The sequence below is a fragment of the Eleutherodactylus coqui genome, chromosome 9 (genome assembly GCF_035609145.1).
Source record: "Eleutherodactylus coqui strain aEleCoq1 chromosome 9, aEleCoq1.hap1, whole genome shotgun sequence".
Classification (NCBI taxonomy): domain Eukaryota; kingdom Metazoa; phylum Chordata; class Amphibia; order Anura; family Eleutherodactylidae; genus Eleutherodactylus; species Eleutherodactylus coqui.
This window is the reverse complement of record NC_089845.1, coordinates 137,149,706-137,165,421: the sequence shown is the minus strand read 5'-3', so window position 1 is coordinate 137,165,421 and position 15,716 is coordinate 137,149,706. Positions and strand designations below refer to the sequence as shown.

The 15,716-nt window shown below is 43.6% G+C and overlaps 1 protein-coding gene across 1 annotated transcript in view; it reads right to left on the bottom strand.

Moving 5' to 3' along the window:
• Positions 1-15,716, bottom strand: part of KCNV1 (potassium voltage-gated channel modifier subfamily V member 1) — a 71,289-nt gene that overhangs the window by 19,592 nt on the left and 35,981 nt on the right. The gene's annotated exons all lie outside the window — the stretch shown is intronic.

The following is a 15,716-nucleotide window of genomic DNA, read 5'->3' as shown; positions in this document are numbered from 1 at the left end:
CGTTCTTCATAGGACATGATTTGCAGATCGATTACCATCTTGGTAGCTCTTCTCTGAACTTGCTGTAGTTTATCTATGTCTTTTTTTAAAGTGGGGTGCCCAGAACTGGACACAGGATTCCAGATGAGGTCTGACTACGGAAGAGTAGAGGGGGATAATGACCTCACGTGATCTAGACTCTATGCTTCTCTTAATACATCCCAGAATTGTGTGAGCCTTTTTGGCTGCTGCATCACACTGTTGACTCATGTTCAGTCTATGATCTATTAGTATACCCAAGTCTTTTTCACATGTGTTGCTTAGCCCAATTCGTCCCATTCTGTATGTGCTTTTTTCATTTTTCTTGCCCAGATGTAGAACTTTGCATTTCTCCTTGTTAAATACCATTCTGTTAGTCGCTGCCCACTGTTCATGGTTTTCTAGATCTTTTTGAATACTCTCTCGCTCTCTTCCCTAGTGTTAGCTATCCCTACTAGCTTTGTGTCATCAGCAAATTTGATCAGTTTCCCATCAATTCCCTTCGCCAGATCATTTATAAAAATGTTGAACAACACTGGGCCTAGGACAGAGCCTTTTGGTACCCCACTTGATACATTCTTCCACTTGGATGTGCAGCCATTTATGACCACTCTTTGAGAACGATCACTCAGCCAGTTCTGAATCCACTTAACAGTTGCCTTGTCAATACATGAAGAAGCACATGCCTTTACATACATTAGGTGCATCTTGGCTGCTCCATGCGCCTACACAAAAATCTATCATAAATTATACAGAAATGTGTCGGTCTGGGGTGATCAAACCCTCTCCCAACAAGCCATGTCCCCTTTTCAGGAAGATGTCGCAAAGCAATGTACTGCTCCAAAGGTCGCTCAATTTTTGCACAAGAGGGGCTTCCACCAAGTTCTGCAACTTGTTTACCCCAAAAAGGTGTTCATAATGCTCCCCCAATCTAATTAACAACACACAAACAGTTGTACAGCTCATGTCTTTTGTTAAGAACATCAAGTAAACATTGACAATGAAGGTGAGAAAAAATAAGGCTCTCTTCATATCTGCATCACAGGCTCCATTCAGAGGCTCTGGCGAAGATTCAGCATGAAATGCTGGACGAAAAAGTCATGCATGCTGGACTTTTTCCTCCGGTAAAAATGCCAGTCAGGTACAGGAACCGAACAGACCCATTATAACCAATGACCAAAAAGAATCAAAACTGAGCAGGAAAAACGGAATCCCTCATATAGGTGTGAATTCAGACCTAGTCAATTCCTTAATAAATAACCTATAGATTCCGCTTTTGTAGCAAACACCTCCACTCAATGAACTTTTTCCCAGAAGCATTTGGGAACTTCAAGGTGGTCCTGGGCAAACTAAAGATTAGCTGCAATGCTTTTTTGGACAGCTTTGGCTTCCTCAACGGTATCTTTCCATGAAGATTATTCTTGTTTTTCCAATAGTAAAAACATACACAGAGGTTTTGGTAGTAGTTGAGGCTTCTGTAGGCCTTTAGGTGTTCCCCTAGTGCCCATTGTGCTCCTGGAGTAATCTTAACAGGATGCTGACTCTTAGGAAGAGGAACTATAGTCCTGAATTGTCTCCATTTATAAATTATTTGTCTAACCATCAGCAACTTGAATGTAGCCTTTTCCAGCATTATCCATATTCAGAGGTCTTCTGAAATGTGTTTGCATCAAGGCATGGCTCATACTAAACAAGCTTTTATGAGAAGAACAGATTTGTCAATAACCAGGCTTTATGCACCTTTATTTAATGGGCAAAGCACCTCTGAAACTGGAACTGCCAATTTAATTTAAACAACTTTTGCCAGTTAGCTCTTGGAGAAGTCATAAACACAATGGTTCACTTACTTTCTCTAGGAAAAGACTATAAAAACTGCAAAAAGCTCTATGCATGTGTCATAAATAACTGAAACATCACCTTGGCGTGTATAAGAGCCCTTTTACACCTTTGATTCTCTGCTGGTATAATGAGCGTTGATCACCAAATTGCATATCAGTGAGTGCTGGTTACTGCCGTTCACATACAGCAGAAAATTGTTGGTATGGGGACAAACAATAAATACTACAATTGTTTGGCCCCATCCACATTGCATTCATTGGCAGCACATCCCAATTTACACAGAGTAATGTTCAAATGACAAGAAAGCTTTTCTATGCCATCATCAAAGATGCACTGAGATTGACAAAACAACGTTTGCTTATTCATCCGCTGACTGTGGGTATATTCAGACAGGCCAATGATTGGACAAGCGAACATTTAGTCAGTTACTTCTTGGTTTACCTTCATCCAGACTGATTTTAAGGTAAGGCCACATTAACATACATTGGAGTCTCTGCTTGGAGTGTTCGGCACGGATTCGCCATAAAATCCTGTTCGAAATAGTGCAGCATGCTGCTCTGCATTGTCTGGGAAAACTCCGGAGGGCATGACAGAAGCCTGACTAGTTATAATGGGGTCCGTTCTGCACTGTTTGAATCCGTTATAGGATGGATCCATTTGGCGAGGGATTTAGTTTTTCCGCTCCCTATAACGGAGCAGCAAAACTAAATGTTTATCGGAAGCCCAACAGAGATGTAAATGTGGCCTTAAACACATGAATTGTGGGGGTCTCCTTTTTTATTGGGGGTTTCATGAAACAGAGTTGGAGTACTTATGCATGACTTGATTACAGCTGAATAAGCAGGGACATTTAGGGACTAATTTCAAGGACAATTCTATTTTTTTACACTATTTGCATATCCTCATTGTCGCGGCTGAGAACTTGCTATATGATATGGTATTCGCCGGAGAGGGCTACGTTATGCTGGATTCTGCTTTCACTGTTCTCACAGGGATGCGTTACATACTTCTCAAGCATTCAGATCACTCCCACAAGGAAAAACTGACATTATAATAATTTCTCTACGTAAATGAGATGCGTATTGAGTATAGAATCTGCTTAATACCACATTTATAAGCAGAGCGCATGGAACGGCTGCAGCAAGACGAGACGAAAGGGAATCTATCATCAGAAAATCACCATTCGCTTAACACAAGGGTTTAGTTTTTTTGCATATTGTTTTAAGTTGTCTGGATTTTTGTTAATTTTTTATATCACACAAGTTATTTTAAAAGTTTGCCAGAATATTAACCCCTTAATGTTGTGGCCATTTTTTTTCCAGTACGGCCAAATTTATCATCTCCCCATCTCACTCACCCAATCCCATCAGGCCTATCAATCACAATGAATAGCTTCACACCAGGGTTTCCCAAAATTTGCTCTGCGGAGGCCTTGGTGCTCCATGACTGATTATCAGGGGCTGTGACAGAGTGTCTAGGTCCCCGCTCTACTAATCGCTGTTGCAGTGTTGGAACAGCCTGTACTGAGGAAACAAATGTTCAGGACCTACGGTCGGCATAGCCACGCGGGTCACATGAGCCGGCTCCCGTCAAGTGATCTGCATTGCTATGCCAACCGCATGTCCTGGACATTTGTTTACTCAGTACAGCCTATCCGGAGACCACTACACCAGCGAGTAGAGCAGGGACCAATGCTGGATCATAATAGACGGAGGTAAGAAATCATATGTTGTGATAAACCAAGCCCCTAACGTCTCCCCTGACCTCACATTCTTTTAAGGGTTCCACAAGAAGCCTTTGCTTTAAAAAGGGCTTCATGCTGAAAACATTTGGGAACCACTGCTCTACACTCACCCCAGTCTCACAAGTCTGCTGCCTAAGGGCTCCTTCAGACAGCCAGTTTTTTTTTTTATGCTCGGGAAAATCCAGTGCACAAAATGTGGAGAACAGAACGCATTGATTTCAATGGGTTCGTTCTCATTTCATTTCTTTTTTTACACACGCGGTTCCGGTAGGTGCAAAAAATAGGACCTGCTCTATTTTGAGTGTACTTGTGAACCAAAGAGCCCCATAGAGGTCTATATGTATGCATGGGTATGTGCAAAATACTACCCAAACCCGCACCTTTTGTTTCTGCCCTGTCCACCAAATCGCATATCCAAGCCCTCACCACCTCCTCCTGCCTCCAATTCAAAAACATTTTTTGAATCCACTCTTCTTTTATTTTCTAGTCACCAAAAATGCTAGTATATGCCCTGATTATCTACTGCCTAGACTACTGCAGCATTATTCTGGATAGCCTCCCTTCTAACGCTCTTACACACTACTTCAATCCAACCTCAACTCTGCTGCCCTCATCCACCTCTCCCCATTACCCCTGTCTCTCCCCTCTGCCAATCCCTCCACTGGCTGTCCATTGTCCAGTTCAAAATATTACCAATGACTTGCAAGGCTTTCCACAACATTTCCCATTCATATACCTCTGACCTAATATCGCGATACCATAAAGCGGGACCAGTGGTGGATAGTTCCTCAGATATAGGCTTGCTGGACTCGGTTGGGTCAGGTAACCCTTTCTAGCGCTTACCTTTGCTTGTTTGCTTAGGTCCCCTATCTAAGGTGGCCACTGCTGGAGAAACTATCTCTTACTCAGGTTCAAGCCTACAACCTACAATATCCGTGCTGATACTACACTACCATATGAGCAGCTTCTACCCTTGCCTTGTAGAGTTTAAGCCCTCGTGGGCAGGGTCCTCTCTTCCTCTGTGCCAGTCTGTCACTCATGTAGTCACATCTATTGTTCTTGTTTCTTCTTTCTTATGTGCTATAAACCCTTTACATATGTTCAGCACCTTGTAATTAATGGTGCTTTAAAAATAAATCATAATCCCCCGGCCATATAGAATATGTTTGCATTAATTTTATATTACAGATTATTTGCAAAGCTCAAAACTCCTAACTCTTAATGTACATGAGGTCTTCAAATTATTCCGAACAAATCATTAAAAAATCATTGCGAGTTCACAGAAAAGTTTTTTTTTTGTACCACGAACAGCTCCGCTCTCATCCATTGGCCGTGTCGGCCATTACAGCCCCATTTGATCTTTCCAATTTTGTTTTGTAAGCTACAGTGTCTTTTGAGTACAGCTGAGACTTATGGTACAGCTCACTGCAGATAGCAGGCCTTGAAAACCATAAATAGGAGAGAGAATGTTCAATGTAACTATGGAAACAATTATATCTAAGAATAAGATCCTGCTATTCGTTTGTCTGTGTCAGATCAAGAATACAAATATGTGAACTCTTCAAAGTGGAACAGACAATTTCAAAAGCAGATTAAAAAAAAAAAAAAACTTTTAATTTTTTCATTAATATGGGCAGGTAATATTAGGGGGGCATTACGTGGGACAACTATTTTCTAAATAGTCACTTGAAATAGTAGTTAAACAGTACAATCAACTGATTATTGTTCACTTCTTGTTCAGTTTTGTGATAGCTGAACAAATTGTTGAAAGCATTCACAAGAGCTGAAATATAATTTGTCAGCTAATTAGGGGGTGTGAGGTCCTTCGTCGGGCGTGTATTTGAAATTTTGACCCTTCCCCAACACACGCTCACGGGTTACTGAGGCCATTGAATATACACAAATGTGTGTGAACGGTCTCTAAACGAAAGCCTCCAGCAATGATTGCTCTGTTGAAGGCCAAACCAGTAAGAGACCCCAGCCGTGAGTGCATCTTCAAAGACCAACACCAGCCAGAGACTGTAGCAATAAGTGTTCTTTTGAAACCGGCAGGGACATATATATTGCTCACATATATTTATGGGTTTCTGGGAACCAATGAGCGTTAAGTGGGAAGGAAATATGTTTTTTAAAAAAAGGTGGGAGCCAATGAGCATTCAGTGGGAGGGGCACACCAAACAAGAGCACCCCTCCCTGCAAAGTTGTTGGCTAGTCATTTAAGACAAGGAATATCTGTTTACACCAGATGACTATTTTTAGGTGAGCTGAAACAAAGCGACTAGTGAATTAACACTCGCTTGTCACGCGGTTGTTGGCCATGTTTACACATACCCTGGCACTTACATTCACTGTATTGTGCAATTATTCGGATGCCACTTGTCCAGTGTACAGCTCTTTTTACTCATTGGTTACCTCACAGCACTGTGACCTTGAGATTGGATCCAACCAAGGACAACATCTGCATGGAGTTTATATGTTTCTCCACTATGGGTTTCCCTCATATTCTTACACGTAGTCTACTGCTTAGAGGGTATTTGTCAGTAGCTTTATGCTACCCAAACCGCGGGCAGCATGAAATCCTGGCAGGCATCAACATTACAGACAACTATATTCAAGCCGGAAAAAGTTGGAGTGTTTCAGAGAAAACCTAGATTAATAAACAAGGGGGAACAGAGAGAAGAGTCATTGAGGCGGCTCCCTGCTGGCTTCTTCCCACCTACCTTCTCTAGATAGACAGATCTTTCCCTATTCACAAAGAGTTAAACCTAGTTGTCTGTAATTTGGGTGCCTCTTGGGATTTCTAGCTGTCTGACAGCTCCTAACTGTTAACACTTTTACAAGCCAGTTTTGTTGCTCCAATGCATATAAAATATAAAAATGAAGGAATTTTACAAACTGTTTTGCTTACCATCCTCTGCATACAGCTTCTCTGCAGTCTATAAACAAAGCACATGCGAATGTGATCCTGCTGTCATGTACTGTTAAGTGATGCCTTGTGAGGCACCTTCTTTTGGTCCCATTATATTGTTTATGCCTTATTAGAAGTACTATATAGTATAGTGCCCAAATAAGAGCACCCTACTGTGCATTGCTCACATTGCGCTTCCACACAGTTGCATAAATAATAATGCTATACAATGCCCCCACCATCACACACTGCAAAAATAATATACTGTCAGTGGCTAAGTAGTAGTACCATACAATGCTTAAGTAGTATCAGCATGCAGACATCTGACATTTAATGCATTATGATAACTTAAGGGGATTGTCCACTTGTAAACTATTGATTGCCTATCCTTAGAATAAGTCATCAATAGTAGTTTGGAGGGAGTCCGTTGACCAGGAACTTTATCGTTCAACTGTTCTTTGGGTCAGTGTGTATGTGCACAGAGCAGATTTCTGCAGGAAGCAGACATCTCTGTTCCCCCTGTGGTGGCCACGTTTGGTATTACAGGCAAAGTTGTCATTGAAGGGAATAGGAATTTTGCCTGCAATACCAAGCCTGGCCACTGCAGTGAGAACAGAGCTATTTGCTGCACAAATCAGATTGTGAACAAGCTTTGCACAAGCTTACTAGCTTACTAGTAAAGAATAACTGATTGCGGGGGCTCCTGGATGACAGATCCCTGCTAATCTACTATTAATTACCTATCCTGGGGACTTGCAATCAATAGTTTATAACTGAACAATCCTTTTAACCACAATGTACTGAAATGATGTAAATCAACTTATCAATGCACCAGCCTGGCCGGTCTTAGCTATGTGCAACAAGTGCATTCACACAGCGCGCCAGCCACCAACTTGAAGGGGCACTAGGCAGAAGTAGGCTGTGGGTGATCACCTACTTTAGGTCCGCCTGGACAGATAACCTGCTTCCTCTACGCAACTGTGTCTTGTGGAGCTATATGAAACGTCTTCTTTCTGGCTCTTGCGCTCTGATGTCAGCAGTCATCAGCACGCCTGCAACACAATCACTTAGTTATGCTACTGTATTTATGTTATGAGCTTGGTTCTGGTAATGTATCTATGCATTGAGGTTGCTTCATGCTGTATTTATGTTATGAGCTTGGTTCTGGTATTGTATCTTTGTGCTGATATTGGTTTGTGCTGTATTTATGTTATGAGCTTGGATCTGGTGATGCAATTATGTTCTGAGATTGGTTTTGGTGCTGTATTTATGTAATGACTTTGGTCCTGTACTGCATTTATGTTATGTGCTTGGTTCTGGTACTGTAGTGGCTTAGAACACCATCCTGGTCCCCTCCATAAATGTCAGACATGTTTTGTCCTATGCAGATGCACTGTGCAAAGCTTGTCTTGTTATTTCCAGTGTGTGTGTTGAACAGCTGAGGTACTTGAGATGTTAACAGTAATAAAATCAATGCCTGCATATAGATGTATCAGTTTGTCATGTCATGTGGTACAAGTGAGGTTATAAATGTGAGTGTTAGAGAGCTGGAAGAGGAGTTCTGTCTTCAACCTGTGAGTGCCATTTGTTCAGGGACCCAAGAGAGTGTTAACACAGAGCCGCATAAACGCTCCTTCAGCTTCCATGTAGGTGAAAATGGAAGAGGAGGAGCGATATCCCATAGTGTGTGGAGAGTGGATGTGAATGGAGTGAGTCCCATCAGTAGAGAGAGAGAGAGAGCCCTACAACAGTCCTATTCAGGTACCAGTTCACACTACAGGCCTTTCTTGTGCGGCCATCCAAAGTTAGGATCACCGCACAGAGGTACATGATTGAGTTACATCCACGCGCTTGCCGTGTCGGGTGTTTATTGATTGAGCCTTTCCTGTTAATAATTGTCTACCAGAGAGTCTGTGGAGTGACCCCGACCCCCTTCCTCTTCTGGAGTGTTCCCAATCCAGGACCAGTGACGTACAGATAACGTGGACTGTAGGACCATATTCATCCTGTGTATCCTTCATACCTTTGAGCTCTAGCCTTCTGTCACTTAAAGAGAACTGTACCTGCATTGCTTTGAATACGTGTTGTAAAAGTTTATTATCAAGTAAAGGTTATACTGTGCCCTAACCATTCCTGGGTACATAAGGTACTGTACACAAGTCCCTGTGTTCATTTTTCTGTCGTGTAGCATACCGGTGTGTGGGAATGGTGGAGTCACGATTGATAAATACTAATACTCCCCCCATCCCGTTTATTGGCATTCCCTATCATAGGGGTGTCGAAGCTGGCCTGCGTTTCTACACTGCTTGTTATCCCTCTGGGACCAGAGCTGTATACTTAGATCCCCACTTTTCTTTCATCTTCCTTCTTGATCTTCTTTTTGTTCTGCTGCCTTCTAGAATTTTTCGACTGATGGTTATATTCACTCACCCAATTTGTATAGGATTAATGTTTTCGGAGGTCCTTTGTGACCTCTTGTTTCAGGTCTTGCAACGGTCATAGAAGCTAGTCAGATATCATTAATGAGGTAGATGTGCATTTTTGTGTTATCAGCAGTGTTCCCTCTTCGAATTTGAAGCCGCATCACGCCTACTAACTTTTTGGCGTGTCTGCACTATGAGTTCTATATAACTGTTCTGTTTTGAGCTACAAAAAATGTGGGTATTTCTCTTTTGGTGTTCTTCTATTTCTGATTTTGTTGTATAAGTATTTGTACTTTAATCTTCCGAATATGAATAAAACATATTGTACAATGTTATTTGTCTAAAACTAATGAAGAACGATTATACATAGATACAGGGGCGTAACTATAGAGGATGCAGGGGATGCGGTTGCACCCGGGCCAAAGAGCCTTAGGGGGCCCAAAGGCCTCTCCTCTCCATATAGGGAGCCCAGTACAATGAATAAAGCATTATAGTTGGGGGCCCAGTTACAGGTTTTGCATTGGGGCCCAGGAGCTTCAAGTTACTCCACTGCATAGATACATTGGAAAGCAACATGAACATCTTCTTTAAGGTGCAGTTTAAAGCCTTATGAGATTACATATGATCACCATGTTCCCCATTCACACTGTAAATGGATTATAAGAACGTCCCCTTTTTTCTGCTAAATGAACAGCCACATTTCAGGCTCTGTACTGTGAAGCTTTCCGAAAAGATTTTTTTCCGCTCCGTCTCCTTGGTTCTCACATTCACACCTCGTTGACACTAAGAATTGACTTTTCCATCCTCCCAAGTAAAGCCAATATAGCGGTTTTTAATATGTACCTATAAATCTGTTCCTCTGTATGCGCACCAACAAGATCTTACACATTATCCCATAAAATAGAGAATTCTTAGAGTTGCAAAGTAGTAAATAGTAAAATGGTTCCTGCTTTACTTTAGCTGTTTTTGTATGCTGAGTAGACAATACTGATACTAAACTACAGAAGCTGTATAGGAAAATTACATGTAGCAATGGAGCCTTGCCAATCCATATATTCATGACTAATCCCGTAACTATTGATTTTTACTACCATATATTGGGTCTCAATGTATCAATGCTGCATGTAGCCGCCATGTTGTATGAAACCGTAATAGGGTTCCCATTGGCTTCAATGGTGCCTTGGTTATCTGCAATGCTTCTAATTTTCTACTGAGGCTAGCAAAGTTTTTTTTGTCCAACTGTGTATGGATCCAACAAAAAAAATTGGGCTTCTAGTGGAGAATAGCTAAACAATAGTGCAAAGCCCTATTTGGCAGCACACAGGGTCTGTAGGAGTCCTAATAGTTGTATAAATGTTTGGAGAGAATTTAAAGGGCATTCCCATAATTGACTTTTATCAACTATCCACAGGAAACCACCACCCATCCCAAAAAGGAGAGTCCCATGTCCTGTGTGAAGAGGAGCTTGAATGAAGCAGTGCCGAGCATGCGAGTATAAGGCACGCAATCTAAAGGCTTGAAGGTAACTATAGAGACGGACTGTAAGGTACGCCAAAAACTGCACCAAATCATCATGTATGCCAAAATTTGCACCAATGCTTAATGAACGCTTATTGATTGTATGAGGCTCTCACATAGAAGGGACAACAGGAGAGCACAGGGACTAAAGTGAGGTTTTGGGAGCTAAAAGCTGTGTGCAGGAGGCCTGCAGAACTGAGATTGAGGAGGCTGAGAACATTGCACTTCTGACCAGCGCGGAGCAATTACTCTAGGGACCCAGAGTGAGAGGAGTACTGCGACAACTATCAGCACCAATGGAAATCCGGACAGAGGAGTGCATTGGTGGGGTCAGTAAAAGCTACAGCTTTTTCAAGACAAACTGGAAGTGAGGCTGGCCTCGACATAAATGCTAGGTGTGTAAACTGATAAGGATGTCAACAGTTAGTCAGCAAGCCTGTTGGAGAAGATACGAATAGCGCTGAAAGAGCTGGACTATTTAGCAAATTACTATTGCTTGTGCTAATGCGGATGATATTATTACAGGACAGCAGCACTTGGGCTGTGGGTAAAAGAAACACTTCTAGTGGGTTTCACATGTTGTATTTCTAATAGATCCTACTAATAGTAGTTGAGCTTTAACCCCTAAAGGGGGAAATGAATGCCATACTCAGTGATCAGTACTTCTGAGAAAAAGAATTGATATTTATAAAGTTTTATACACGTTGCTTGTGGCTATTACTGTTACTACAGTTTGTTTAAAATGTATTATTATTCCTATGTTTTAGTTAGCAGTAGATGTACTTGAAGGTAAAGGGTTAACTGCTTAATCACTATTATATTAATATTATTCACTTCTATTTCTGTATTTTAAATAAATATTGTACACTTTCGTTACTCCATCTGCTGCATCATATCCTGAATCCTGCATCGCTGTACCTCCACCCGCTCTATGAGCACTTATAGTATCTCCAGCAGCCCCATTGAAATGAATGGAATGGCAGCGCACTATTTTGGCCATGACTCCATTCAAAGTTCTCCTACTCTGTGGATAGATGGTAAAAGTCAATTCTAGTTGAACACCTTTAATGTATATACTGTATTCGCCTACTCTAAATGTACTGTATACTCACTTTTTTCGCAGTAAGTTTACACAAGTCTAAAACCATATATTTGTCAGTTCCTGGGCAAAACATTGTACGGGGACTTTTCCCCCATCTTTTTTGCAAAGAGGGAAAAGGAGAATAACTGCAGCAGAAGATGAAAGAATTACTGGCAACATTCATTAACTTCTTCCCAACAGACATACTGCTATAAGCCCTGCAGTTAGGACATCTATAGATGTCCACAGTTTATGCCTGCTCCATACACGGCGACTATCGCCTGTCTTTGACAGCTGATATGCACTTGCCACAGTCATGATCAGAGATAACTCAGATCGCTTCTGTTAACCCTTTAAATGCTGTCAATTCTGAATAGACTCACTCCGGGTGTCATGGCAATCTAGGACCTTTTAAAGTCGCCCTGGGCTGCCATGATTGCCTGTGGCATGTCTTTATTAGGCAGCAGTAGCGTAGCACTAGGGGTCGCAATTGCGACTGAGCCCCTACTCTGAGGGGGCCCAGATGCGACAGATAACCAGGGATCTGAACTTCCGACAGAGGGTCTAGGTCCCCTCTCTATTCACCCCTGTAGCGGTATCTGGACAGCCTGTAATGAAAGTCCAGAACCTGTGGTCGGCAGAGCAACGCGGATCACATGAGCCAGATCTGGTCATGTGATCCACAGGTCCTGGACTCTGATGAGTAGAGCGGGGACCAATGTTAGATTACAATAGGGGCGAATGGGGTGACCTCCCCAGGTCTGAGACACCAAGGGGGCCCATGGCAGTCCCAACTGCCCCTATTGTAATCCACACTGCTAAACCTCCAACTTCAGTTGGGGACCCTATTACTACTGTGTCCGCAAAAGGGGACCCTATCACTATTGAAGTGGCAATGGGGGATGCTATTACTACTGGGGCCACAATAGAGGAGCCTATTACTACCAGGGCCACGATAGGGGTCACTATTACTACTGGGGACAATATAGGGGTCACTATTACTACTGGGGACAATATAGGGGTCACTATTACTACTGGGGACAATATAGGGGTCACTATTACTACTAGGGACACTATAGGGGGTCACTATTACTACTGGGGCCAATATAGGGGGTCACTATTACTATTGGGGCCGCAATAGGAATCATTATTACTACTGGGGCCGATAGAGGAGACACTATTACTACTAGGTTGGCAATGGGGGTGCTATCACCACTGGGGCTGCAATGGGGATCACTATTACTACTACCGGTACATCTGAACCAACTGTAACTCACATGAACACAATCTATAGCTGAGTCCCACACACAGAGCATACAGGGAGTCTGGGACTCAAGAAAGACATATCAGAGCTTGAGCAGGTACAAAGACAGGCAACTAAAGTAATAAATAGAATATGCGGGCTACAAAACCCAGAGAGGATATCAAAATTGGGGTTTAGTTCAGAAAAAAACCTCTCTGTATAAATACACTCATTGTATAACAATCCCTCTCCTAGACGTTGATGGAATGGACAAAGCTTTCTCTGTGTGATTGTAATGTTGATATAAGTACGTGATTACAAAATGAGAGCAAAAGAAGAATTTATTGTGGAGAACCGACCCTTTGTAGTAAGGCTCTAGTATCCTGTCGTACCGCCTCTAGCTTGGATACAAGATGTGATACAGGCGGGCATGGAGGCTCTAGTGCCCTGTTGGGCCACTTCTAGCTTGGATACAAGATGTGATGCAGGCAGGCATGGAGGCTCTAGTACCCTGTTGTACCACCTCTACCTTGGATACAAGATGTGATACAGGCGGGCATGGAGGCTCTAGTACCCTACAACCTCACCCTCCACCACGCCAGACAAGTCTATTTCACCTCTCTAGTCTCCTCACTATCGCTCAACCCTAAATGGGTCCTTGATACTTTTCACTCCCTTCTGAGCCCTAAACCGCAGCCCCCTGTGACGGATCTTAGTGCTGAAGAGCTGGCTGCTTACTTCAAAAATAAAACTGATGACATCCGTCAGGAAATAACTTCCCAATCCCAGACTAGCCTTGACCCTAGTCTTGTCAGCACCGCATCTAGCTCCTGCTCACTGTCTGTACTCAGACCAGCGACAGAAGAAGTCTCCAAATTGCTCTTCTCTGCTCGCCCCACCACCTGCGCTAGCGACCCCCTCCCCTCACACCTCCTCCGTTCCCTCTCCCCAGTGGTCATCTCCCATCTCACCACTATATTCAACCTCTCTCTGACCTCTGGCATCTTTCCCTTTTCTTTCAAACATTCCATCATATCCCCACTGCTAAAGAAGCCGACTCTGGACGCGACTTATGCTGCCAACTACCGACCCATCTCTAATCTCCCCTTCATCTCCAAACTGCTAGAACGCCTGCTTTACTCCTGCCTTGTAAGCTATCAGAGCACTCTTCCTACACCCCCTACAGTCTGGCTTCCGACCTCAACACTCGACAGAAACTGCCCTTACAAGGGTATCCAATAACCTACTGACAGACAGATCGAGGGGCGATTACTCCCTACTGATCCTCCTCGACCTTTCCGCAGCATTTGACACTGTTGACCACAAACTTCTCCTCAGTATGCTACGCTCCATTGGCCTAAAGGACTCTGCTCTCTCCTGGTTCTCCCCTCTACCTATCTGACCGCTCTTTCAGCATCTCCTTTGCTGGCTCTACCTCCCCTCCTCTTGTTGGGGTCCCCCAGGGCTCGGTCTTTGGCCCCCTTCTTTTATCTATCTACACAGCCCCTATTGGACAAACCATCAGGAGATTTGGCCTCCAATACCACCTGTATGCTGACGACACCCAGCTATACACCTCTTCCCGTGACATCTCTGCACCTTTCCTCCAAAACATCACTGATTGTCTGTCCGCTGTCTCTAACACTATGTCCTCCTCTATCTACCTAAAACTAAACCTCTCTAAAACTGACTTACTAGTATTTCCACCCTCCACTAACCGACCTCATCCTGACATCTCCCTCTCAGTGTGTGGCGCCACCATAACTCCTAGACAACATGCCCGCTGCCTTGGGGTCATATTCGACTCTGATCTATCATTTACCCCCTACATCCAATCTCTTGCCCGAACATGTCAGCTGCACCTCAATAACATCGCAAGAATACACTCTTTTCTCACTGTGGACACATTAAAAACGCTTACTGTTGCCCTCATCCACTCCAGGCTCGATTATTGCAACTCGTTGCTGATCGGCCTCCCCTGCACCAGACTTTACCCTCTCCAATCCATCCTGAATGCAGCAGCCAGGCTCATCTTCCTGTCCAGCCGCTACTCGGACGGACGCCTCTGCCCTGTGCCAGTCACTGCACTGGTTGCCCGTTAAATACAGAATTAAATTTAAACTCGCTACCTTCATCCACAAAGCCCTCCACAGCGCAGCGCCACCCTATATCGCCTCCCTCATCTCAATCCATCACCCAGCCCGGGCTCTCCGCTCTGCTAGCGAAACCAGACTGAGCACCCCTTTAATTCGAACTTCTCATTCCCGCCTCCAAGACTTCTCCAGAGCAGCATCAGTCCTCTGGAACGCACTACCAAAGGCTACCCGAGCAATCCAGGACTCGGAGAACTTCAGGCGTGCTCTAAAAACGCACATCTTCAGGGAGGCATACCGCATTCCCTAAACAAACCTCTCTGTACTCCGCCTGATAACAAGCTCCCTGACCTACTGACTGCAATCCCTGCTAGCCATCATAAACCGCTCCTGCAGTCATACCGTTTCTGCCGTCACACGGCTAAATATCTGACCATTGTCTATGTGTATAACATCGCTCACTCTCCATCTCGCCATACCGTGCACATCTCCAGCCCCTTTACCTTCTGTATCACCCCACTATTTGCAGTATGTAGACTCGTTGGAGCAGGACCCGCACCCCTATTGTTTCCATCAACTGATTACTATGTAACCGTTGTTCTGTAATTTTTGTATTTTGTCTTTCTGTATTCCCCCTGTCTATGTAAGCGCTGCGGAATATGTTGGCGCTATACAAATAAAGTTTATTATTATTATTACCCTGTTTAGCTGCCTCTAGCTTGGATACAAGATGCGGTACAGATGGGCCTTGAGGCTCTAGTACCCTGTTGTACCGCCACGGAAGTGTGACAATATTGTGGAGGCATTTCTGGGACCCCCTTGTCTATGCAGCCAATCATTATCCCACTG